The 24,893-nt window shown below is 39.4% G+C and overlaps 1 long non-coding RNA gene and 1 other non-coding gene across 2 annotated transcripts in view; one reads left to right on the top strand and one right to left on the bottom strand.

The window, feature by feature from the left end:
- Positions 1–24,893, top strand: part of LOC145985338 (uncharacterized) — a 637,838-nt gene that overhangs the window by 201,240 nt on the left and 411,705 nt on the right. The window lies entirely within an intron of this gene.
- LOC145986106 (U5 spliceosomal RNA) lies at positions 16,943–17,061 on the bottom strand. The gene has a single exon (XR_014441541.1). It is a non-coding gene; the product is annotated as a U5 spliceosomal RNA (small nuclear RNA).

Below are 24,893 nucleotides of genomic sequence, written 5' to 3'. Positions count from 1 at the left end.
CACAGTGCAAAGCACAGGTGAAAGCAATATTGTAATTTTCTAATGGTGTAACGGTACGTCACACGATTTACTTTAAACCGTATAAGTGCAATAAGAACAGTACAAAAATTCATTCACATGGAAAGTTAATGTTTTCTATTCAATCGTAAACTTGCTAATCAACCAATCATTGCTCCAATGTAGCTACATCATATATATTTTGCAACAGTGAAATGAAAACCTTAAAAGTCCAATAAGGATTATAGTGCAGATCAAAATTACATGAAGTATCAACTGTTATTTACAAAAATACCTCAAGGCTGCAACACTACTCACGTGACCTTCAAAAGGTCATTTATGTTATTTTAAAGATGGCGCCTCCTATACACACTTGCGCCAGTGAAGAGGAGTGGTTTCTTGCCCTCTGTCAGCCTAAAACGTACAGAAATTTCTCGGGAAATGAAAATTCAATATCTCTGTGCATGCTTATCACACCAGCAAGTTTACTAATGGAGGAGAAAGTTCGGCAATGGCCTCATATTGCAGGCAGATTGGTGCAAAAGCCTTCGCAGTGTCTCATGGGTAACTTAACGTGAACCCCAACGACTTATTATTATTAAGGTACACAGTCACTAACTGAAATTTGAAAATAGGCAGAATAGGTCTGTGCTGAATGTAGCAAACTTGTGTAATCCTATGTACAGAAATCTACTACATAAGAAACCAAAACAAATTAATGTTTTATTCGAGTCTTCCCTGTATTTCACATGATATGATTCATCTTCATATTTAATCATAATTTGTTTAGTTAAAAGTATAAAAGATTTCATTAGCCGTTTCTCATTCGTCCAGATATGTCCTATTTCTCAATTATGCAAAATAGTTTGAAACATATCACGTGATAGTTGATTTCACGTTCTTCTTCCCGGACTCTCTGTAACCTTCATAAATACTGGAGCGCAATCTATGCAGAATCTCTCTCCGCTTTCAGAACCGAGCGGTAATTCTAAGTGACAAGAGATGGCGCGCGGGAGAGAAGGCTGGGATCTCACTTTCATCTTCCTGAAGTCTCTTGTCCGAGTAATATTACGCTCCTTTTTAAATCTTCCCTCTTTTGAGCCCTTTCTTCGAAAATATGAATTCATGGAGGCTCTGATGCGGGGGAGAACTTTGACCCTGCACGCGTGCCTGCAGGCTCTGTGGGGGTCCGTGGGGAGTGCGTTATTCATTCCGCACCGTCAGTTATGATGAACCGTGTTCACAGTGTAGCGTTGCTGTGTAAAGGGGAAAGTATGGATGGCTTAAGGACACGAGACAAGACTTACATGTTTCTATGTTTCGTTTCAGTTTTGTTCACGTTGTGCACTTCTAGACTAATCAGGACTGGACCTACAGTTTAAGGTGGAATCCAAACCGCTACGAGCTTCCGCCAGATATCTAACCCGGAACGCCTTGATTACAATGAACGACGTTACCATTACGCCACCAAGTATTCGAGTGTTGTTATCGTCTATACTCTCGAAATACATAGTATATACAACCTTTACAGTGTATCACCGCTCAAATGTTCACAGTAGGGAGAGAATTTCGTTCGTGCGCCAAATAGTTCACACCAACGACGCTAGGTAGCGTATGGAATTGAGAGCTCGCTCGAGTGAATAACGATCGAACAGGCAAGACGAGCAGGACCCCAATAGTACTGATTGATTGATTGAGTTGGTGTTTTAAGTCCGCTTTATGACTGAACCCACGGCTTAAAGTGGGGTCCGAGCCACTATGTGCCCCCATCGGGAATCGAACCCGTGACCTCTGAATTACAAGGCGACGACGCTACCACTGTGCCATCGGAGAGGCCCTAAACCCAGTAGTACACGAATAACCGTAATTTGTCTGTGCTAGTGGGCCCTGAAATATAGATCGTGAGGTGAAAGGCACCGTGAAATTCAAACTTAGTGAATCATCTTTATGTTAAAATGGTGTTTAGTCTATCTTGTTGTTATATGTTCAGTATTTGAATAGAAAGGTATACATGTGTAAGCTTTCCTGTAATGGAGATTTTTTTCTGTTGGGAGGCAAATATATATATTTATATCACTTTACCTTGTAACGTTTTAGCTACAAGGAAAGACAAGACAAGCTATCCATCCCTCAATGGACTTGAATGTTGTGTTCGTCTGGAAACAACATAAAAATTGTTGTCTGGGAAATACCTATTCCAGATAGTTCCTTTATCCTATTTTATTAGTCAGAGATATTGCAGATGATCTCGCAACTTCGAGGTTGATTCCAGCCTCTATAGGGAAGTTTACACAACGAAAAGCACTCATCCCCTTCGCAAAATTATATTACAAAAGTTTTAACTTTTGGAACACTTGGAATGGAATCCTTACTTAACTATTTCTCTTTGATAGAAGCAAAATCAGCTTCTGTAATTCCATGCGCGATGATGTCGCTTTTCCTTTCGTCTTAAGTCTTCGAAATTAGGTAAAGAACAAACATCCTCGTGAATTGAAGCATTTCAAATCACTTGAAATTAGATAATTCTCTTGATTTGGAATATTTTGAAAGTGCTCGAAATTATGGATAGAAGGTTGTTTTTGAAGGAATTATTTCAAAGTGATCGACAATATGCACATAATATTTTCTGGAATTTAAATATTTTGAAGCGATCAAAATCTACCACATTCATACTCATGGAGTTAAATATTTGAATACTACAAAATTATGCATAGAACTTTATTTCCCTCTTTTTCTGCTTTAAATAACTAGATGCGGAGTACTTTAAGTGGAACATAGATTCAAATTAAGGAATTTTGAAATTTAGCAACTATGTCTAATTACTGGCAAATATAGTTGAATTTAATGTAATAATTCCAGTTGAATTGCATCATATATATTGGTTTCCTAAACTTAAACAGCGATTAAAATCTTCAGCGGCCTCTACATTTCGTCACATCAATTATTTGACGCTCAAGACGAAAATTGGATACTCGATTTAACATGTAACTTAATTTCTTTTGAAGATCCAACGTGCAAGTTTTGTTTAACAAGAACAATACAGAGTTCCAATGCAGTTGAAAACTTTTTCAACGATTTTCAAGTCTCCATCAATATTTCCACGAACGATTCGCTTGTTCTCTCTCTCGTTTCATCTTAAATCAATTTTTCCTCTCAATTAAATCCAATTACTACTCCTGTGGAGTTTCGGCCCTGGTATTGGCTGCCGAAATCGTTTGTCAACGCTTTTGTCCTCGTCGTGAATCGATATTTGTTACGAAGCTGCTGCTGCTGCGGGCACAAAAAGAATTATAAGCGAAACCTGTACCGGAACATTGATATATTTATTTGTGGAGTGGAGTATTTTCGTAATATCTCCGACTTCTATGTATTAGGGTGGATCAAATGAAAACGGAAGAAGGGCCACGGAATGAAATCAACAAGGTTTATTTCAAATGTAATCTCCAAAGTTACACAAGCACTTGTCCCACTGTTTCACCAACCGGTGAATACCCAGCTCGTAGAACTCGTTTGGCTGAGATCGGAACCAGTTGCGAACATTGTCCATGACTTCATTGTCTGAGTGGAAGCGCCGACCCTTCAATGCCTTTTTAAACGGACCAGAGATATGGAAGTCGCATGGCGATAGATCAGGGCTATACGGTGGGTGTTCCAACACTGTCTACTCAAACGTTGCCAAACGGGGCCGGCAAATCTACTTTTGAAAAACTCAATTTAAACCATTTGCACATAATTTTGGTCACATGCTTGTAGTATTGTACCCATATAACATTATTAAGCAGCTAAGACATCTCTCCAGGGCTGAGCAATTCTTAAATACATGAATCTTCCTCCATTATTTGCACGAGATTGCCTAAATATTAGTACTTATTCTTGGGTACGATACGCAAAAGTGTGGTTATAATTATCTTCAACCAACAAAATTACATGGTTTATGACTTCCCTCTTCTTCCCATTTTCAGCCCACCTTCCCTATTTTCCCCTTTTTTAAAACATTTTCCTTCCTGCCCCCTTCATTGACTAGTTTTTCAGACTACATTCCTTCCCCCCGCCCTTTTTACAAACATCTTCCTTGGTCCCTTTACTGACAAGATATCAAATATTTTGTACGACTTATTTTCCTTAAACAAAACATTCAACAATTATCTATTTGATGCAGTTTAGAGGAAAGAAAGAACAAGCCTTCTACCTTACCTTCCCTCCATGAGTGTTGGGAGCCAGGTACAAGTGGCAGCAAGCTATGAAATACTGTAAGCTGTTGCAAGGAAGATTTCATGAAATGGATGGTCAGATTATTCGCTGTACTTTAACTAACTAACTAACTCTCTAGCCTTCTTAAACCCGAAGGTTCATGGCTGCAGCAACACAGGCCTTCCATCTGTCCCTATCCTGAGAAAGATCTACATACTCTTTTCCATCCCTACCGATTTCCCTTAGGTCCATCTCAACGTTGTCCCTCCATCTTCGTCTTGGACTTCCTACAGGTCTCTTACCATCAGGTTTCCCAACAAGAATCCTGTAAACTCCTCTTTCCTCTCCCATTCGTGCCACGTGGCCTGCCCACCTAAGTCTTCTTGATTTCATTATTCTAATAATATCTGGACATGAATACAAATTATGTAGTTCTAAATTATGTAACCTTCTCCACTCACCTGTCTCCTCATCCCTTTTAGGTCCAAAGATTTTCCTAAGGATCTTATTTTCAAATACTCTCAATTTATGTTCCTTTTTCAATGTAAGGGACCAAGTTTCACAGCCACATAATACTACAGGCAAAATTACTGTTTTGTATATTTTAACTTTTAGTTTCTTAGATATTAAATTAGAAGACAAAAGTTTATGAAGAGAGAAGTAACATGCATTTCCTGATTTAAGCCTACTTTTTATTTCCTCTTTAATATAATTTTCATTTGTTAATATTACTCCTAAGTATTTGAATTTGGAAACTGGTTCAAACGTGTTGTCATCAATTAGATATTGATTATTACCTATTATTATTATTATTTCGGCCTGTAAGCATATATTTAGTTTTCTCTTTGTTAACTTCCAAACCTATCTCTTTAGCAGTTTTGAAAAATATTTTAGCATTATTCTTAATTGTATTCACATCATCCCCCAGTAAGTCTACATCATCTGCATATGCTAACAACTGAGTCATACCATTTAATTTTAGTCCTTCGTTAGTTTCTTTTACCTTCCTAACAGCATATTTTAAGGCAAAATTAAAGAGCAATGAAGATAATGCATCTCCTTGTTTTAACCCATCATGAATTGTAAATTTGTCAGACATATTAATACCCACACGAATTTTACTTTCTGTTTCACTGGTGCATATTTTTATCATACTAACAAGCTTCTTAGGTATTCCAAACTCTACTAATATATTATATAATTTATCTCTTTTGTCCGAATCATATGCTTTTTTGAAATCAATGAATAGCTGATGGACATTTTGATTATATTCCCACTTTTTTTCAAGTGTCTGTCTGATGTGAAAAATTTGATCTGTAGTTTGATCTGTTACGTTTAAATCCACATTGATAATCACCTATGATTTCATTAGCATATGGGGTTAGTCTTGTTAAAAGAATGTTAGATAATATTTTATATGTTGTTGAGAGTAGAGAAATTCCACGGTAATTATTGCAGTTCATTTTATCACCTTTTTAAAACACAGGAACAATTATGGATTCTTTCCACTGTTGAGGGATTTCTTCTTTATTCCATATTAAACAAATTAATTTATGAATTTGACATATTAACGAATTTCCACCATATTTAATTAACTCAGCTGGTATTAAATCAATGCCAGGTGCTTTGTTATTCTTTAGCCTTTTAATAGCATCTTTAACTTCAGTCAAGTTAGGTTCTGGAACTAAAGGTTCTGCTGTGTGTACTTCATTTACTTCTGATTTATCTCCTACATGAACATTTAAAAGGTCATTAAAGTAGTTCTTCCATCTATTTAGAATATCGCTTGGGTCAGCTAGAAAATCACCGTCTTTATCTTTTATCAAGTTTACTTTAGGTTGCCACCCCTTTCTAAACTCATTTACACCTTTATATAAATCTCTGATATTTTTATTTTTGCTGTTTGTTTCAATTTCGTTAATTTTGCTTTTCAAGTAATCTCTTTTTTTACTTCTAAACGTGCGGTTAACTTCTCGCTTTATTCTATTATAATTGTTTAGATTTGTATCATCAGAGTTATTTAACCACCTAAGTCTAGCCTATATTGCTGTTTCTTGACTTTTTTTTCGCTGTACTTTACCTTTAAAAAAGAAAATGAAAAAGGACTAAGTTTTTTTGCACTCCGCTAAAAATACTATTTTAACTGAAAGCGCAATATATACCATTCATATAAAAGGGATACATAAATACGAAATTTATTGTATCCCTTTTTATATATGAATGGTATATATTGCGCTTCCATTTGAAATGGAGTGCAAAAAAAGAATAGTCCTTTTTCCCCATTTTTTCACAATAATTTCCCCTTTTTTGGTCCTTTTTATAGGAAATTTTTCCCTTTAAAATCTGGTATCTAATAATGATACATTCAGTACCATAACCAGGTACATAAGTGGGTATTTGTTCGTGAAACATATAAATGTACTCGAGGAGGTAAAATTGTAGCTAAACTTTATAAGACAGCAAACGAAACGCTGCCTCAAGAATTGGCTGCTTCTGTTTTTGTAGACTTGAATTCTTGAACTTTTACAGTTAATTTAATGACTCTGTAATGAAAGGAAAGAAACAAAAAATGTCTCAGTAGTGGTAACATATGCGAACGAAATGCAGTGCTGACAACCTATTGAAGCGAAATGTTCCATTGGATTGGCTCAAAATGGATGCATGCATATCAATACCTTTTTGCACCTAACACAGATGGCACGCAAGTTCTATTATCCCTATAACTAGGAACTAGTTTATCAAATAAGCATATGTTTTTAACTAGGAATATAAAGAAAAGTTTGCATTATATGCAATACTGTCTGTACTTTACTTTTATCTAAAGATGAAGCTGCATTTTTCTACAGCGTGATATTCAACTTCAAAATGTCCCACTTATTTTCTTCAAATGTCGAATCATGAGTACATTTTCCATTTTGATGTAAGTTTACTTCACTATGTGTAGGATCACAAGTGGCTCTGCAGTTTCCTTTCTTTAAAATTATTTATTTCATCATTAATTGAGAAATCTAGAGAAGTTGATGTTCATATATTTTGGTTTGATATTAAGTGGTATTTTAATGTAACATACCCCCCCCCCCCCCAAAGACATTCTCGACCCCTTTGCCTCATTTTCTCGTGGCCCTAAACACAGCTCTACCTTCTTTAACGTTCACGTGAACACAAGAAATACTGCACACTATGCAAAATATTACGGCCATAAGTGCTGAGCCTACTCGGTATAAAACGTGATCGAATCTTTACCCTGTGATCAGCATACGCCTTTAATGGCCTGGGATAGGTTGAGCGTAGGGGTGGGGGAAGGGGTATGGTGGTAGATTTTAGTGCGAATCAACCGTGCAATATCAGGCGGGCATTTTTTCCCAGTTCCATCTGATATCAGACGCCATAAAGGAGAAAGGCAAAGGGATTTTCAATTAGACGTAAAATGTTAATAAGCCCCAAAGACTCGATTTACGGCACTTTAAAATGGTCCATCTCGACCGTCTGTTACGTCATCCATGAAAATGATATACAGTGCCATCTAGCGGGAGGAAAAATAATTTAATCCCACGGCAAATTTCTTAACTGATTTTTTTTGCCTTGACACACTTGGAAATTTCATTTTGAGGACGAATGAAGATAGGCGAAATAAAATCCTAGGATAATTGCATTTCTGACTGCCCCATTTATCTACCATTCTTTTGTACATTCAGTTTCATCTGTGTCTTCCGTTCGCCTACTGTTCAACTGTTTCCGTTACATATTTATCGCACAGGTTATTGTAGTTACGGGTCTGCATTCTTGAGTTTATTGGTTCGAAACCGTTTTCCCCTCACCTTTTGCTTTGACTTTTAGTACTGTTACGGAACGCAGTATTAGCGTTTTTAAATAAAGCCATTCTGCCACATGACAATTCAATGGTTGTCTCCGTTTCTTCGTTTAAGTGCGCTGTTAAGATAGGTAAATAAAATTTTATGTGTCTGTTTGTGCTGTGGTTAATGACGAGCGTAACGGTTCCTGTCAAATGTGCCAGCAATTGTGTAGCAAAATATATTTCTGTACTTCTTCCTTCCTTTCTGATGTAGACTAGACGGGCTTTCCGAAAGAAAGGCCACATATGTTTCTAGGCACATTTTGAGCTAAGAGTTGGAAACCAACCATCAAACCAAAATTGCCGCCAGAATTATAATTTTTAGACAATTTCTCTGACAAAGGCATCGGGTATCTCATAAATATATGCAGCACAAAGTAAGCATATGCTTCATAAGTTTGAGTTTTAGTTTCAGGTTCACTTTATTAGCAGAAAGGCTAAGCGGGTATTGACTGAACCACTATATATCTCCACCGGGTATCGAACCCGGGGACCATTGATTACAAGATAATGACGTTGTTACATACCACATGGGTCTGATGTACGTGAGTGATTACGAATATTAAACAGAGATGGCAGCATAAGACGTTCAAGACAGAAGATTGCTGTGATATACATGAAAGACCGTGTAAATTAGCACCAAAGTAAATTAACAAGATAAACAATAATAGAATACCTTATAAGATAATAAAGAAAATATATAAAGATAATAAATTAATATATATATATATATATATATATAAAATGAAACATGTACTCATACGTAAAAAAGATACGAAATTTAAAGAAGTGAAAATATCCTTATCTGTGGTACCGATATAAATTTTTGAGTCTTAACAAAAGTTGAATTTGTTGGAATACTACGATTCCCTATCTGGAAATTTTGATTACAGCAGTGACTGCGCATTTTGGCTGCGAGTTTCAATCGTTTGGCACCAAGTTTACACGACGAAGAGGACTGTCCCCCATTGAGAAAAGAAATAAAGCCATATACAAGAAGATGAATAAACAGGGTTATTCAAAAAGAAAGAGCAGATTCAGATGTTTATTTCTCACGAACTATAAAAGATAGAAACACGTGCCATACATCAATACCTGCAACGGCGTTAATTTAGTTAGGAATGTGTACCATTTTGATGTTTGTCGAGCAACACATGGTGCTCATGTTGAGTGCATACAACAAAACTTTCAACAATTAAATTTTGACCTTTTATAGTTTGTGAGAAATAAATATTTGAAATCTGCTCTTTATTTTTGAATAACCCTGTATATATCAAGATGAAAGTTTATTAATGTGAATTCAACTGAAATAATAAGAACTTTTGAAATAAGAAAAAAACGATTATGTAAATATTTAAATTAGTGTCTTCTCAACTATATATCATTAATGTAAAGAGATAAGATATAATCTTATTCACCGTCTCCATTGGAAGGCTTGTTGGCTGGTTTCTTTTCTAAAGAGAACCCTACCCTGAATATATTTAGTTGTGGTTTAATGTAAAGGGTTTCAACCAAACAGAGATTGCAAAGTTAACACTACGTCGTGGGGGCTCAAAACTTAGCGTTCCTGTCTTTGTTGGGAAGGGTTTCGGGTTCGACCTTCTGTTGGAACTCCAAACGTCCTGTGTTGATCGAGCATCGTGAGGACAATTGGGAAGCTACTTAAAAAGAAGAGGTAGCGGACATATGTCTCGAAAGCCAGGAAACAGCGGCAATGGGACTTGATTCGCTAACCATACGTAGTCCAAAGAATAGCCGATTAAGAGACCATGGTCCTCAGAGTGCTGTTTCCTCCAGGGAGTTTCTTTAGATTTAGTTTTGATCTTTCCAGCTTCATTCTGTGATGAAGTGTTGAGTTAACGCACTACGAATCCTTCCGGCTTCCGTGGCAGAGGGGTTAACATAGCGCGGTACGATTCCAGGCGTCCCCGGGACATTGGTGTCCTTTGTGAGTGTTTCTTCATCACTCATCTTCGCGATTAGCCAAAAGTGGCAAACAAGCGAAGTATAATAAACCAAACCATTTAATCGAACACTACGCATCCTAGTTCAAATTCTGTGGAGGCCTGGTTGTATAATTGTGTTTTCCAAGTGGGAATCTGAAAGTTCATAGTCCATTATAGCTTATATACAACTGTTCGCCTGAGTGTTCTGCAACCACTTTAACAGCGATGTTAATTGGGTTGCTTGTGAGTTCAGGAAGAAACTATTTTAAAAGTCGGTTTCCTGCTGCAGGTAAGAAATAACACAACATAAGCTATATTTATATTGGTTTAGTGATAAGGAACGATTGTTTGCTTTGGTTATTTTAGTATCTTTTCTACCACTTTTGGCTTATCGCGACGATGAAGATGAGTGATGGTGTGGTGAAATTGATGAAGAGACACCCGTAAAGAACATCCATGCCCAGGCATGACTTCATACCGCGCTGTGCTAACCACTCCTCCACGTGACAAAGATCGATTGGCATTTTTACACACGTATAACTTCGACTTTGAAGCGCATAATTTCGTCCCAAAAAGTTATTCACTATCAATGATGTTCGATAAATTCCCCTGATTTAAAACATGAAGTCATTCAGGGTGTCTTCAGGGAACGAATGTTTCGTTGATTTTATGTTTTAGGTTCGAGTTCTGGCTTGAACATGGATATTTATTCGAAACAATCTATTCATTAATATCTTATCATCATTCGTCCTCATCGTCGCGATATGCCAGAATGGAAGAAGAGCTAAGAAAATTAATTAATTGTGTTTTAATTTTGTGTGGATTTTCTGCACCTTTAACTAATAGCTACGTTGGGCGTGAGTGATAATAAGATGAAATTGATGAAGGATAGCACAAAGAACATTCATGTCAAGTCAAGGCCAGGATTCGAACACGGGAACTTCAGTGGCGAATCTTAAGTCGACCACATAACGTGCCTGGCCATTGTATTACGAAACATATTAAATGCTCGATTCGCCACTACTTTAACAAAGATTTCGTGTTCAAGCAGGATTTTTCTTTTTTGCGTCTTCCTTTATCAATTTTATCTAATCATAATTTATCCTCGAAGTCACGAATAGCCAAAAATTGTAGAAAAGTGGCGCAAAGAAGTAACATGTTGGAGGAATGAAGAAATATTTTCTGTTACAATACGTTTTTACATATTTTGATTATGATGCATTTGTCAGCTCGAAATTTATTCGGTTACGTAGTCGCCTTGTGATCAAGGGATCCCGGGTTCGATACCTGGTGGAGGCACATAGTGGTTCGGATCCCACTTTAAGCTGTAGGTGCAGTCCCGATTAGCCTTTCTGTGTACAAAGTGGACTTAAAAATAAACTCAAGAAATCTGAATTTGTTCAAATTAAAGTCTCTATTCACTGGTTAAGTGATGTGATAACTATGAAACGTGCGAAGACACTTCGTTCAAAAAAACTTTAAAAAAATATCTATATTGTAGTGATCTTTCAACACAACCTTATGTTGAAACTGCAAAGAAAATTCAGAATTTTAAACTAATTATCCACAAAGTACAAATTTACGGACACGTGCAAGATACCAAATCTTAGCTCCATTACAATTCTTTACAATGAACAATAAAACCAAGAATGAATTAGTGAACTCCATTATTCCCAGATAGCACAGACAGCTTACTGGAAGCATGAAGCAAGCTTGCAGCAAGCTCGCCACTGCAAGCTGTTAGCTGGTTGAAAGCTTACATCCAGCAATCTAGTTATCAGAATTGGAAGTTGCAGCAAGCTTACGAAGGCAAGCATCAAGCTTGGCATAACTAGCTGTATGCTTACAGATAGCTCGAAATAAGCCACATTCTGATTTGCACCTTTAAGCTAAAATGATTTTTCTCTTCATTGATAGCTTAAATATGGCTATAATGCACATCGTACAGCAAAATAAAAATTTGGGTGTCATGTATCAGTCAGCCACAATGTATGTTATGTGATTTTTTTAAAGAAATTTTCCTACTCTCCCTAAAATAGACAATAGTCATGCTGGATAGTTCAATTCAAAGAACTAAACGATCTCTAACTACGCACTGGTAATGATCAGGCTGGAAAGTTCATATGAACTAACCGATTCCTGAGCAAGTGTGTCAATATTTCTTCGCCACTTTTTTTTTTTTTTTTTTTTTTTTTTTTTTTTTGTCGTCGTCGTCGTCTTCGTTTTCCATTTAGAAGGGTACACCTTCTCTTTGGTAAGTGAATTGTTTTCATAAATGTTTTCCCTTCCAAGGTGATGGTCTAAGTGTTTTCAGTAATGAAGTGGTACATATTTACTTATTCTGAGGGTAGTTCACTTAGATCTTATTTATTCAGTAGTGGGAAAATTACTTCAGTTAGGAAAGTAATAATTTGCTATGGTGCGGCATGTGTTGGATATATCACGTGCCGTAGTTCCGGAGGATGATGGATTATGTACAGCTGGTAGTCAGGATGCTGCGGATCTATCAGGAAGGTATACATGGTTAAGAGATGCCGTAATGGTGTGCAGTGGTACGTGGGAAGACAGTCGCGAAGAGCATCTTCGTACATTGCGCTAAAAAGTTGTGGATGGTGAGAGTTCATTCGACCAGTTATATATTTGTGACGGATGGCTTCGATGTGGGTTGTGATTTCGGGAAAAGTTATTCGCTCGTACAGTAGTCGTGTAGGACTTAGTAGGACTACTCTGAAGGCCAAACGAAGAGCATGTCTTTCCATAACTTGTAGTTTGTGATAGAACGAGTCTGGGGCTGATATCCATGCAGTGTGGCCGTAAATAATTGCTGGTCGAAGGAAAGCCTTGTAGGTATGTAGGACAACCTGGGAGTTGAGTCCCCAGGATGTTCCAATTAGCCGTTTGAGCAAGCTCAGACGATTTGTAGCTTTTTGGACGATGTTGAGCAATTGAGGTTTCCAGGTTAGCTTGGAGTCAAATATGACTCCCAGATATTTTGCAGTGGTGGCAGGCAGAATTGGAGTTCCCCGTATTTTGATGTTTAATAATGTTGGGTTCCTTTGGATCTTCGAGCGACAGCCTGTCTGCAGAAACACCAATGCTTGTGTTTTGAGAGCATTAATTGTGAGACGCCATGTGTCACACCATCTTTGGAAGGAGTTTATAGCTGGTTGGAGAGTTTTGTTTATAGCTTGGATGGTTGAACAACAGGCGAGAAATGCGGTGTCGTCAGCGAATTGGTAGATAGAAACTTGTGGGGGTTTTGGCATATCGGCAACGTATAGTATGTAGAGTAATGGTGATAAAGCAGCACCCTGTGGAACGCCAGAGTAAGGGAAAATGGGGTATGACATTGCTCCATTTACAGTGACATAAGCGACCCTATTTGTTAGGAAGCTGTGTACTAATCTGACATAGGAAAGCGGTAGGTGGAATTTATGGAGCTTGTAGATGAGTCCAGTATGCCATACTTTGTCAAATGCTTTCTCCAGGTCGAATAGTACTAGACAGGATGGTTTGGATGTGTTGAAGTGATTTGTGATGCGAGTCGTTAGTTTTAGTAAATTATCAAGGACACTGTGTTGAGGTCTAAAGCCTGCTTGGTGCGACGGAAGTAAACTGTGTGCTTGTAAGTGCATGTGTATGCGTCGAACAATGATGCGTTCGAATATTTTGCTAAAGGTTGATGTGAGCTGAATAGGTCGATAGTTTGTTGGGTTGGTACTATCTTTGTTTGGCTTTGGGAACATTAGAACCTTTGAAATCTTCCAGTCTGTCGGGTAGTGTCCTGTGCGGAGGATAAAATTGTAGATAATGGCCAGAAAGGACAGCAATGCAAGCGGGGCCTGTTTAATCAATTCGTATGTAATATTGTCCAATCCGGGAGCAGTGTTTCTCTTCCTACGCACAGTATTGATAATATCATCTGTTGTGATAGGAACAGTTAGGGCATTTGTAGGATCAATAGTGTGCGTATTACTGGGTTTCAGTTGCCTGTTATTGGGGTTGGTGACACTGTCAATTTTGGTCTGGAGGCGGAGATTTGGAGCTAATTGTGGTGTTGGAGTGAAAGTGTCTTGCAAGACATTTGCGAAGGCATAAGCTTTTTCAGTGTCTGTGTTTAGAGCTGCGTCCTTGATTGTTATCGGATAAGGAGTACTACTGGATTGTCCAGTGATCACCTTGAAACGTTTCCAGTATTTTGTGGGATGGCTTTCGTCACTCAATTGGTTGCACGTTTCAATCCATCGACGTTGTTTATAAGCTTTTATATAGTTTTGAACTGTACGCAGCCATTGACGGTGTAAGTTAAGGGATTCAGGATTTCTGGTCTGGAGGTAGTCCCTGTATGCTCGTCGTGATGCTGTGATTAGGTGAAGATATTGCGGAGGTAGCTTTGGTTTGTAACTATTCAGAGTGGTCGTAGGTATGTTAGTGGTTGCTGCACTGGTAATCTGTGCCGTAAGATGTTCCACCGCCGTATCGAGTTCCTCTGAATTGTTTGGTGGTGGAAGTGGGTCAGAAAATGCCTGCTGTAGCTTTGCACTATATGCCTCCCAGTTTGCTTTGTTGTAACACCAGATTTTTCGAGGTTGTATTGTACTGCTCGTATTGCGGTTACCAAGATTTAAGGTGATTTTCACTTGGTCATGGTCACTGCCGATGGAATCCAGCACCGATATGTTCAAACAAGTACTAAGAGATGTTGATGTTATAACGACGTCAGGGGTAGTGTTACTTATGGGACGTGTGGCTCTGGGCAGTACATGGAATTCCGCTGTAGTGTTTTGGTCCAGAAATTGTAAAAAGTTTGTTTTGTCTTGCATGCTACGACTATGATAATTGATGTCCGCTGCTATGATATAATGTTTGCTAAGGGTTTGAATATGTTGAAAGACTTGGTATGGAATAGTCTCCCCTGGTCTTACATAGATGGTAGCGAATGTAACGACCCGGGATGGAAAGTAGATGGTACTAGCAGTATGTTCTGGTAGGTTGAAGTTTGGTGGGAAGGTAACTGTTCGATATGGTAATTTTCTATCTACTCCAATTGCTGTGCCGCCGTTTACTCTTAAGCCCGGCGGACCATCGTGGCGTAAGATGTATGGTGGAATATGACAGATCATTTTTGGAGCCAGATAGGTTTCGTTTAGCGCAAAGCAGTGAACAGATTCTTCCAAGAGTAGGTGTTGCAATAAAGCTTTTCGTTTAGAAACAGATCGGATATTTAAAAATAGAAAATTATACATATTCCGTACTGCAATATTCAAAACCTTAAACCGCAGTTTCCAAGTGGGATATGTGGAAATGCACATGAGGACCAGAGTATGTTGCATGGAGTTGCAAGTTGAAAATTGTTTTTGCAGATGCCGTTACTTGGGTTAATATGTGCGTTCTTAAAAATGGGTGCACATTTTGGAGAGTCAGTGTGAAGAAACGTATTAGATCTTCCACTGTTACAGGATGTCGTAGTAAGTTGTCAGGTTCTGTAGCAGTGTCATTGGTGCACAGGGGGACTGCTAGGTCAGGGTGTTAAGGTATTGCTTCTGGCTTGGCTTTGCATTTGTAGCTGTATGTAGGATGGTTTTCCGTACATGTGACACATTTTGGTGGAGCAGTTTGGTTTTGACATTCTTTGGTTGAATGGGGTCCTGAACAGTATCCGCATTTATCTCGGTTTGGACATGCAGCAGTAGTGTGCTTGTTATACTGTTGGCATTTTTCGCACCGCAATGGAAGAGGTTGTTGAGAACGGGATGGTTCAACTTTGTACCTGCGTCTGTATATGTATGCTCCACTGTGTAGTAGTGTGTCTACAGCATTTTGTGAGTCTGTTAGGACCCGCACCATGTATGTGGGTCCGTTGTTATTGCGAATACAGATACATTTGCGAATTTGTACACCTTCGCATTCCAGTTCCTCAAAGATCTCTTCGTCTGTTAAGACAGGTTCTACACCCCTGATGACTACTGATAGTAGTGGGGATTTATGTGGTGGTGGTGGTTGTTTTTGAGTGGAAGCATTCAGTGTTTGGATGTTTGCTTTGGCTCCATAAATTTCAAAAGAAGCTTTGTTTCTAATTAGTTTTGCAAAGTCTGGATCTGGTGATTTCAATATGATGCCATTACGGGTGAACAGTATTTGTGAAATTTGTGCCCTTGGCACATATTTAGATGTTTGTTGGAATACATGTTTTGCTGTATTGTATTTGGTGTCGTAGTTGGTGAGCAGGAAGTTATATATGCTGGTACCCTGTTGTTTGGATTCTAGTTGGTTTGCATGAGCTGTATTTGCTGCATCTCGTTTAATTGGTGATCGAGATCGTTGACGTTGAGGTAATCCTTCATAGGAATTGCGACGTCGGTGTTTGGTGGAATAGCTGGACGTTTGCATTGCATCATTGGTACTTCGTGAATCGAGCATCGTCTCGGAGTTTGGACCGTCCGTCCGTTTAGTACCTCCGGTGAAGGTTTTCACCCCTTCTCGCTGTCGTAGCAGCGTTGCAGGAAGACCATGATGCATATCAGAAGACCACAACCGTGTGTTGTTATATGATCCAATGGAACAAACGAAAATCCTGTGGGAAAGCGCACAAACTCAAACCAACCGGCAACTCAATCCAATGAAGCAATTCCAAACTAATTGTAGAGCTCAAGACAACCAAGAAGAGGAAGGATGAAGGTAATAAGGAAAAACAGTTTAAGAAAATAGTGTAAGTCGTATGTCTGCTCCACTCAACGTGTTCAACCAAAAGAAGGTTCCTCGCAATCACCTAACCACCGTATAGGCACAATTGGTACCGTTTGTCCGTTCCAGACTTACGGCTTCCACCTGGAGTAATTGGCTCACGATGCGTGACACAAGAGAGACCGACTTACGAATACCTATACCTTGATGTTCTTCGCCACTGCAGCAAGCGTTACAATACTAGAGGAAATTATTTTTGTATTTCATCACTAGGCTCAGCGTTAGCCAAGCCTTACGAAAAATTAGTTATAAACTCATCTTTTGCTCCCCTCCACGGAAATCTTTAGTAAAAGGCGAAAGATTTATTCGAATGAAGGGAAGCCAGAGTTACGTTGCGATATTTTTTTTTCCCCCCGGTCATCCGTTTAGAGGGTTATGTCCCTCTCTTCGGCACGTGCTAGATACTTAAAATATATAATAATAGTAATAGACAGGCTAAGTGCACTTTTTTCTATTTTTGGGATTATGAAATGAACATTAACCTAGTCTTGAAATGTCCTTGGATTTTTATTGCTATATTATATTACACCCTACTTTCATTCTTATGTTAGTAAATAAATACCCTTTCTTGTAGTTTGATTATTAGTTGCAATATGAAGGGTATAAATGTGGTCGTAATTGTGGTGGATGATGAATGGTGTATAGTTCATAATCGGGATGTCTGGGCCCGATGGTCAGAGTATACAGAGTTAAAAGATGTTGTAATGGAGTATACAATCTGTATGGGTAAGAGTCGTGCATTGCATCTTCACGGATTGTGTGAACCAACGATGGGTGTTCTTTGTCCATCTTGTTATTTATATATTCTTTTCGCAATGCCTCTAGGTGAAGTGTTATATGTGGAAAACTTATTCGTGTGTATAAGAGTCGAGTTGGACTTGGTAGTTTGATTCTGTATGCCAGTCGACATGCATGTCTCTCTATGATTTGTAGTCGTTCATAGAACGAGTCCTCTGCTGAGAGCCATGATGTATGTCCATACGTAAGTACGGGCCGAAGAAAGGCCAGATAGGTATTTAGGAGGATGTTTGCTCGAAGTTCCCAATTCGTGCCGACAAGTCTCTTCATCAGCTGTAGTCTGTTTTTGGCTTTCTTTTTTATGTTCTGCAGGTGTGGTGTCCATGTTAGTTTTGTGTCAAATATGACACCAAGAAATTTAACGCTGTTGGTAGGAATTATGCGTGTGCCACGGATCTTAAGATCTAACATACTTGGATTTCTTTGTATCCGTGAGCGACATCCGGTAGGAAGAAATATTATGGCTTGAGTTTTTGCGCTATTGATGGTGAGTCTCCAAGTGTCGCACCATCGTTGAAATACATTAATAGCTGGTTGCATAATGCGATTTATTGCTTGAATTGTAGAACCACAAGCCAGTAGAGCTGTATCATCAGCGTATTGGTATGTTGACACCTGAGAGAATGTTGGCATATCTGCGACATAAAGTAAGTAGAGCAATGGAGATAATACCGATCCTTGCGGTACTCCGGCGTTCAAGAAGATAGGGTGAGACAGATTGTTATTTATTGTTACATATGCCATTCGGTTGGTAAGAAAGTTGAAAATTAATCGAATGTAACAGAAAGGAAGGCGAAACTTATGCAGTTTATATATGAGGCCGGTGTGCTACACTTTATCGAATGCCTTTTCAAGATCGAATAGTATTAAACAAGAGTGTTTAGATGTATTGTACTGGTTGTAGATTCGATTTGAGAGTCTTAGTAAGTTATCCAAGACGCTAAAGTGTGGCCTAAATCCGGCTTGGTGTATCGGGAGAAAATTATTTGACAATAAGTGAGAGTGTAATCGGCGGACTAAAATTTTTTCAAGGATTTTGCTGAGTGTTGATGTTAGTTGTATAGGTCTATAGCATTTTGGATCTGTACGATCTTTATCAGGCTTCGGAAACATGAGTACCTTCGACACTTTCCATTCGACAGGGTAATATCCAGTGCGAAGGATTAAGTTGTATATCAAGGCCAGAAATGACAACATTGCTAGTGGAGCTTTCTTTATCAAGACATATGTGATGGAATTAAACCCTGGGGCAGTGTTTCTTTTGTTGCGGACTGCGTTTGTTATGTCATCTGTGGTAATTAAAGTAGTAAGAGGGTGATTTGCGTTGATAGCATGATGAGAACTGGGTTGCAGTTGTCTATTTTCAGGATGTACCTTCCTTGTTATTTGAGATTCTAATCTGCTATTAGGAGCAAGCGGAAGCGGAGGAGTAAATGTGTCTTGGAGAATCTGTGCAAATTCATTTGCCTTTTCGTAATCATTTGTAAGAGCTTGTTGTTGTGAAAGAAGAGGATACGTAGTACTTGTATGTTTTCCTGTAAGCATATGAAATCGTTTCCAGAATTTGCTAGGATGGCTTTCAGCATCAAGGTGATTGCAAGTGTCGATCCACTGACGTTGTTTGTGTGCCTTTATGTAGTTATGGACAGTTCTTATCCATTGACGGTGAACTCGCAGACATTCAGGATTCCTTGTTTGTACGTATTCCCGATAGGCTCGACGTGATGCAGTTACTAGATGAAGGTATTTAGGTGGTAGTTTAGGTTTAAAACTATTCACAGTTATCTGTGGAATATGTGTACTTGCTGCTTGTTTGACTTCTGACGTGATGTTTTCTACAGCCTTATCTAATTCGTTAGAGTTCGTTGGAGGGGTGAGATTTTGAAAGACAGTGGAGAGATCTTCTCGATAACCTTCCCAATTTGCTCTGTTATAATCGTAGATCCGCTTTGGAGGAACCTGTTTGTGTTGGGTATAGTGGTGCACTGGTAGAGTTATTTTAATTGGTGCATGATCACTTCCTATCGGTGCAAGGACTTCTATGTTAATTTTGTCAGCTAAGGAAGGTGATACAAAAACTACATCGGGGGTTGTGTTACTCTCTGGACGAGTTGCAGATGGTAAATCTTGAAATATACCTGTAGTATTATTATCGATGGTAGTGTGGAAAGCTGTTCGTTCTGCATTTGTTCGACTATGTATATTAATATCAGCTAGTATGAAGTAGTGACGGTATGTAGTAGCGATATAAAGAAAGAAGTCCGTAGGTAGAGGGCTAGTGGGTCGTATATATACAGTAGCCAATGTCACATTTATACTTTTGAGATAAAGTGTGGCAATAGAATATTCTTGGTATGGAAATTGAGGTGGTAATATATATGTTCTATAGGGAAATTTTGGTTTGATCCCTAGGGCTACTCCACCACATAATCGTTGCGCCGTTGTAGGACCAGGTGTATGTAGCAAGGAATACCTGGGTATGTAGAGGGGTGTGGCTTTGGGGATACGGGTTTCATTCAGTGCAAAGAAATGAATGTCTTCTTCCAGGAGAAGTTCCTGGAATATAGCTTTATGTTTCGGTAGAGAACGGATGTTCATAAATAGGAAATTATATTGTATATAGCCCGCCATAATTATATAAATAACAGTTAGGTTTCTAAACTTCAGTTTCCAGTGGTACAATTTGAAAATGTACATGTGGACCAGAATATGTAGCGAACAGGTGGACACGAAAAAGAGTCTTAGCTGTCTGTACTATCTGTTGTAATATATGTTGGCGTAGAAATAGTTGGATATTTTGTAGGGTTAATGTTTGAAATCTAAGTAGATCTTCAACAGTCACTGGTTGTTTCAGAGAGTTCTGTGGTGGAGTTGTAGAGTCCATAGTTCTTAATGGTACAGTTAGGTCAGGGCGTGAGGCTTCGGGGTTTGGGCGTGCAGCACAACGGTAACTATATGAGGGATGAGCCTGTTTGCACGTGTTACATTTGGGTGGTGCATTCAGATTTGTGCACTCTTTAGTCGTGTGTTGGCCAGAACAATAGCCACAGATAGGTGTTTCGGGGCAATTTGCCGTAGTGTGGACGTTGTATTTCTGGCAGCGTTCACATCGTAACGGAAGAGGTGCCCTTGAATGCGATGGTTCAACCCTATGTCGTTGGCGATATATATAAGCCCCTTCATGAAGTAAGCGATCGATTGTGCTGGAACAATCTGTTATTACTCGCATCAGGTAAGTTGGTCCGTTGTTGTTTTGGATTCGAACGCATTTTATAACTTCATGCCCTTCCAAACGTAGTTCTTCTAATACTTCTTGGTCAGCGAGTTCTGGATCTACGCCTTTAATAACGACTGACATATGAGGTGGTTTGTTTGGGGGTGGTGATTGTTTGGCAGTTTTGGGTGTCAGTTGGGATAGAGCAGCCTGTGGTCCAAAAATTTCGAACGAAACTTTGTTTCTCAAAGTGGATAGAAATTGCGGATCTCTGGATTTGATAATGATGCCATTTCTGGTGAATATAATTTGTTCTACTTGTGCTCGGGGGAGGTATTTTTGTAACTGTTGAAGGAGCAACTTAGGAGTTCTGTACTTGGGGTCGTAATTTTGTAGTAGGAAGTTGTAGACAGTGGAATTTTCTTCAGTTCGGTCATCAATTTGTGTGGTATCTCTGGGATTTAACTTTGGATTGCGTGTTTGTTCTTGATATTTTTGTTTCTTTTGTAGTTGAAGAGGAGATCGAGAGCGATCCCTGGATGTTTTTGAATCGGCTGAATTGCTTCTTGAGTTGCCTCGGTCTTGTTTTTGGATTATCCTGTCTCGAGAGTTTGCACCCCCAACTTGTTGGGGGAGCCCTTGATGCATGGTGAGCGAAGGGAGGCAACCTAGTAATCCTTTTCGAAGACGAAACAATTAGGAGACAGAGTTATTTCAGGTGTTGCAAAATAAGCAAAGTACAAGGTGCTGCAAACGTGGATTGTAGCACAGTTCGCTTCTAGTTAAGCAGAGTACAAAGTGCTGCAAACTTTGCACGTGATGGAGAGAGTCAGAGTCAAAGTCTCGGAACAGACACTTAACAAACAAGATTTTAGAACCAAACAGCCAATGAGAAACGAGGACAGAAACCAGAGCCAACGAAAGAAAGAAAGGATTGGTATCTCTAGCAACTGTGACCAGAGCTCCAACGGTGAATGCTTGGGGCTACAACCTAGTTGCGGCCACCTGAAAAGTGTCGTTCGAGGTAGATATCCCTTCGCAGCAAGGCGTTCAACAAAGTACCTCGGGAACACCAAACCACTGTGTAGACTGCAATTACCTCCAGTCGTCCGTTCCAAACGTACTGAAATTACAGTCACAGCGAATGTTCCAAGGGGGTTTTCTCTCGACGCACTAACGTGTCTTCGCCACTTTTTTTTTTTTTTTTTTTGTCCTCGTTTTCCATTTAGAAGGCTACACCTTCTCTTTGGTAAGTGCATTGTTTTCATAAATGTTTTCCTTTTCAAGGTGATGGTCTAAGTGTGTTTTCAGTATTGAAGTGGTACAGATTTACTTATTCTGGGGGTAGTTCACTTAGATGGTATTTATTCAGTAGTGGGAAAATTACTTGTTAGGAAAGTAATAATTTGCTATGGTGCGGCATGTGTTGGATATATCACGTGCCGTAGTTCCGGAGGATGATGGATTATATACAGCTGATAATCAGGATGCTGTGGATCTATCAGGAAGGTATACATGGTTAAGAGATGCTGTAATGGTGTGCAGTGGTAAGTGGGAAGGCAGTCGTGTAGAGCATCTTCGTACATTGTGCTGAGAAGTTGTGGATGGTGCGAGTTCATTCGACCAGTTATATATTTGTGACGGATGGCTTCGATGTGGGTTGTGATTTCCGGGAAGGTTATTCGCTCGTACAGTAGTCGTGTAGGACTTGGTAGGACTACTCTGAAGGCCAAACGAAGAGCATGTCTTTCCAGAACTTGTAGTTTGTGATAGAATGAGTCTGGCGCTGATATCCATGCAGTGTGGCCGTAAATTATTGCTGGTCGAAGGAAAGCCTTGTAGGTATGTAGGACAACCTGGGAGTTGAGTCCCCAGGATGTTCCAATTAGCCGTTTGAGCAAGCTAAGACGATTTGTAGCTTTTTGGACGATGTTGAGCAATTGAGGTTTCCATGTTAGCTTGGAGTCAAATATGACTCCTAGGTATTTTGCAGTGGTGGCAGGCAGAATTGGCGTTCCCCGTATTTTGATGTTTAATAATGTTGGGTTCCTTTGGATCTTCGAGCGACAGCCTGTCTGTAGAAACACCAATGCTTGTGTTTTGAGAGCATTTATTGTGAGACGCCATGTGTCACACCATCTTTGGAAGGAGTTTATAGCTGGTTGGAGAGTTTTGTTTATAGCTTGGATGGTTGAACAACAGGCGAGAAATGCGGTGTCGTCAGCGAATTGGTAGATAGAAACTTGTGGGGGTTTTGGCATATCGGCAACGTATAGTATGTAGAGTAATGGTGATAAAGCAGCACCCTGTGGAACGCCAGAGTAAGGGAAAATGGGGTATGACATCGCTCCATTTACAGTGACATAAGCGACCCTATTTGTTAGAAAGCTGTGTACTAATCTGACATAGCAAAGCGGTAGTTGGAATTTATGGAGCTTGTAAATGAGTCCAGTCTGCCATACTTTGTCAAATGCTTTCTCCAGGTCGAATAGTACTAGACAGGATGGTTTGGAAGTGTTGAAGTGATTTGTGATGCGAGTCGTTAGTTTTAACAAATTATCAAGGACACTGTGTTGAGGTCTAAAGCCTGCTTGATGCGACAGAAGTAAACTGTGTGCTTGTAAGTGCATGTGTATGCGTCGAACAATGATGCGTTCGAATATTTTGCTAAATGTTGATGTGAGCTGAATAGGTCGATAGTTTGTGGGGTTGGTACTATCTTTGTGTGGCTTTGGAAACATTAGAACTTTCGAAATCTTCCAGTCTGTCTGGTAGTGGCCTGTGCGGAGGATAAAATTGTAGATAATAGCCAGAAAGGACAGCAATGCAAGCGGGGCCTGTTTGATCAATACGTATGTGATATTGTCCAAGCCGGGAGCGGTGTTTCTCTTTCTACGCACAGTATTGATAATGTCGTCTGTTGTAATAGGAACAGTTAGAGCATGATTAGGATCAATATCGTGCGTATTGCTGGGTTGCAGTTGCCTGTTATTGGGGTTGGTGACTCTGTCAATTTTGGTCTGGAGGCGGAGATTTGGAGCTAATTGTGGTGTTGGAGTGAAAGTGTCTTGCAAGACATTTGCGAAGGCATAAGCTTTTTCAGTGTCTGTGTTTAGGGCTGCGTCCTTGATTGTTATTGGATAAGGAGTACTACTGGATTGTCCAGTGAGCACCTTGAAACGTTTCCAGTATTTGGTGGGATGGCTTTCATCACTCAATTGGTTGCACGTTTCAATCCATCGACGTTGTTTATAAGCTTTTATATAGTTTTGTACTGTACGCAGCCATTGACGGTGTAAGTTAAGGGATTCAGGATTTCTGGTCTGGAGGTAGTCCCTGTATGCTCGTCGTGATGCTGTGATTAGGTGAAGATATTGCGGAGGTAGCTTTGGTTTGTAACTATTCAGAGTGGTCGTAGGTATGTTAGTGGTTGCCGCACTGGTAATCTGAGCAGTAAGATGTTCCACCGCCGTATCGAGTTCCTCTGAATTGTTTGGTGGTGGATGCGGGTGAGAAAAAGCATTCTGTAGCTTAGTTCGCTTTGTTGTAACACCAGATTTTTCGAGGTTGTATTGTACTGCTCGTATTGCGGTTACCAAGATTTAAGGTAAATTTCACTGGGTCATGGTCACTGCCGATGGAATCCAGCACAGATATGTTCAAGCAGGTACTCAGAGATGTTGATGTTATAACAACGTCAGGGGTAGTGTTACTTATGGGACGTGTGGCTCTGGGCAGTACATGGAATTCTGCTGTAGTGTTTTGGTCCAGAAATTGTAAAAAGTTTGTTTTGTCTTGCATGGTTCGACTATGATAATTGATGTCCGCTGCTATGATATAATGTTTGCTAAGGGTTTGGATATGTTGAAAGAATGATGACAACTGATAGTAGTGGGGATTTATGTGGTGGTGGTAGTTGTTTTTGAATGGAAGCATTTAGTGTTTGGATGTTTGCTTTGGCTCCATAGATTTCAAAAGAAGCTTTGTTTCTAATTAGTTTTGCAAAGTCTGGATCTGGTGGTTCAATATGATGCCATTACGGGTGAACAGTATTTGTGCAATTTGTGCCCTTGGCACATACTTAGATGTTTGTTGGAACACATGTTTTGCTGTGTTGAATTTGGTGTCGTAGTTGGTGAGCAGGAAGTTA

The sequence above is a fragment of the Lepisma saccharinum genome, chromosome 3 (genome assembly GCF_977018435.1).
Source record: "Lepisma saccharinum chromosome 3, izLepSacc3.1, whole genome shotgun sequence".
Lineage (NCBI taxonomy): Eukaryota > Metazoa > Arthropoda > Insecta > Zygentoma > Lepismatidae > Lepisma > Lepisma saccharinum.
The sequence above is the reverse complement of the archived record's forward strand: the minus strand, read 5'-3'. Positions and strand labels throughout refer to the sequence as shown.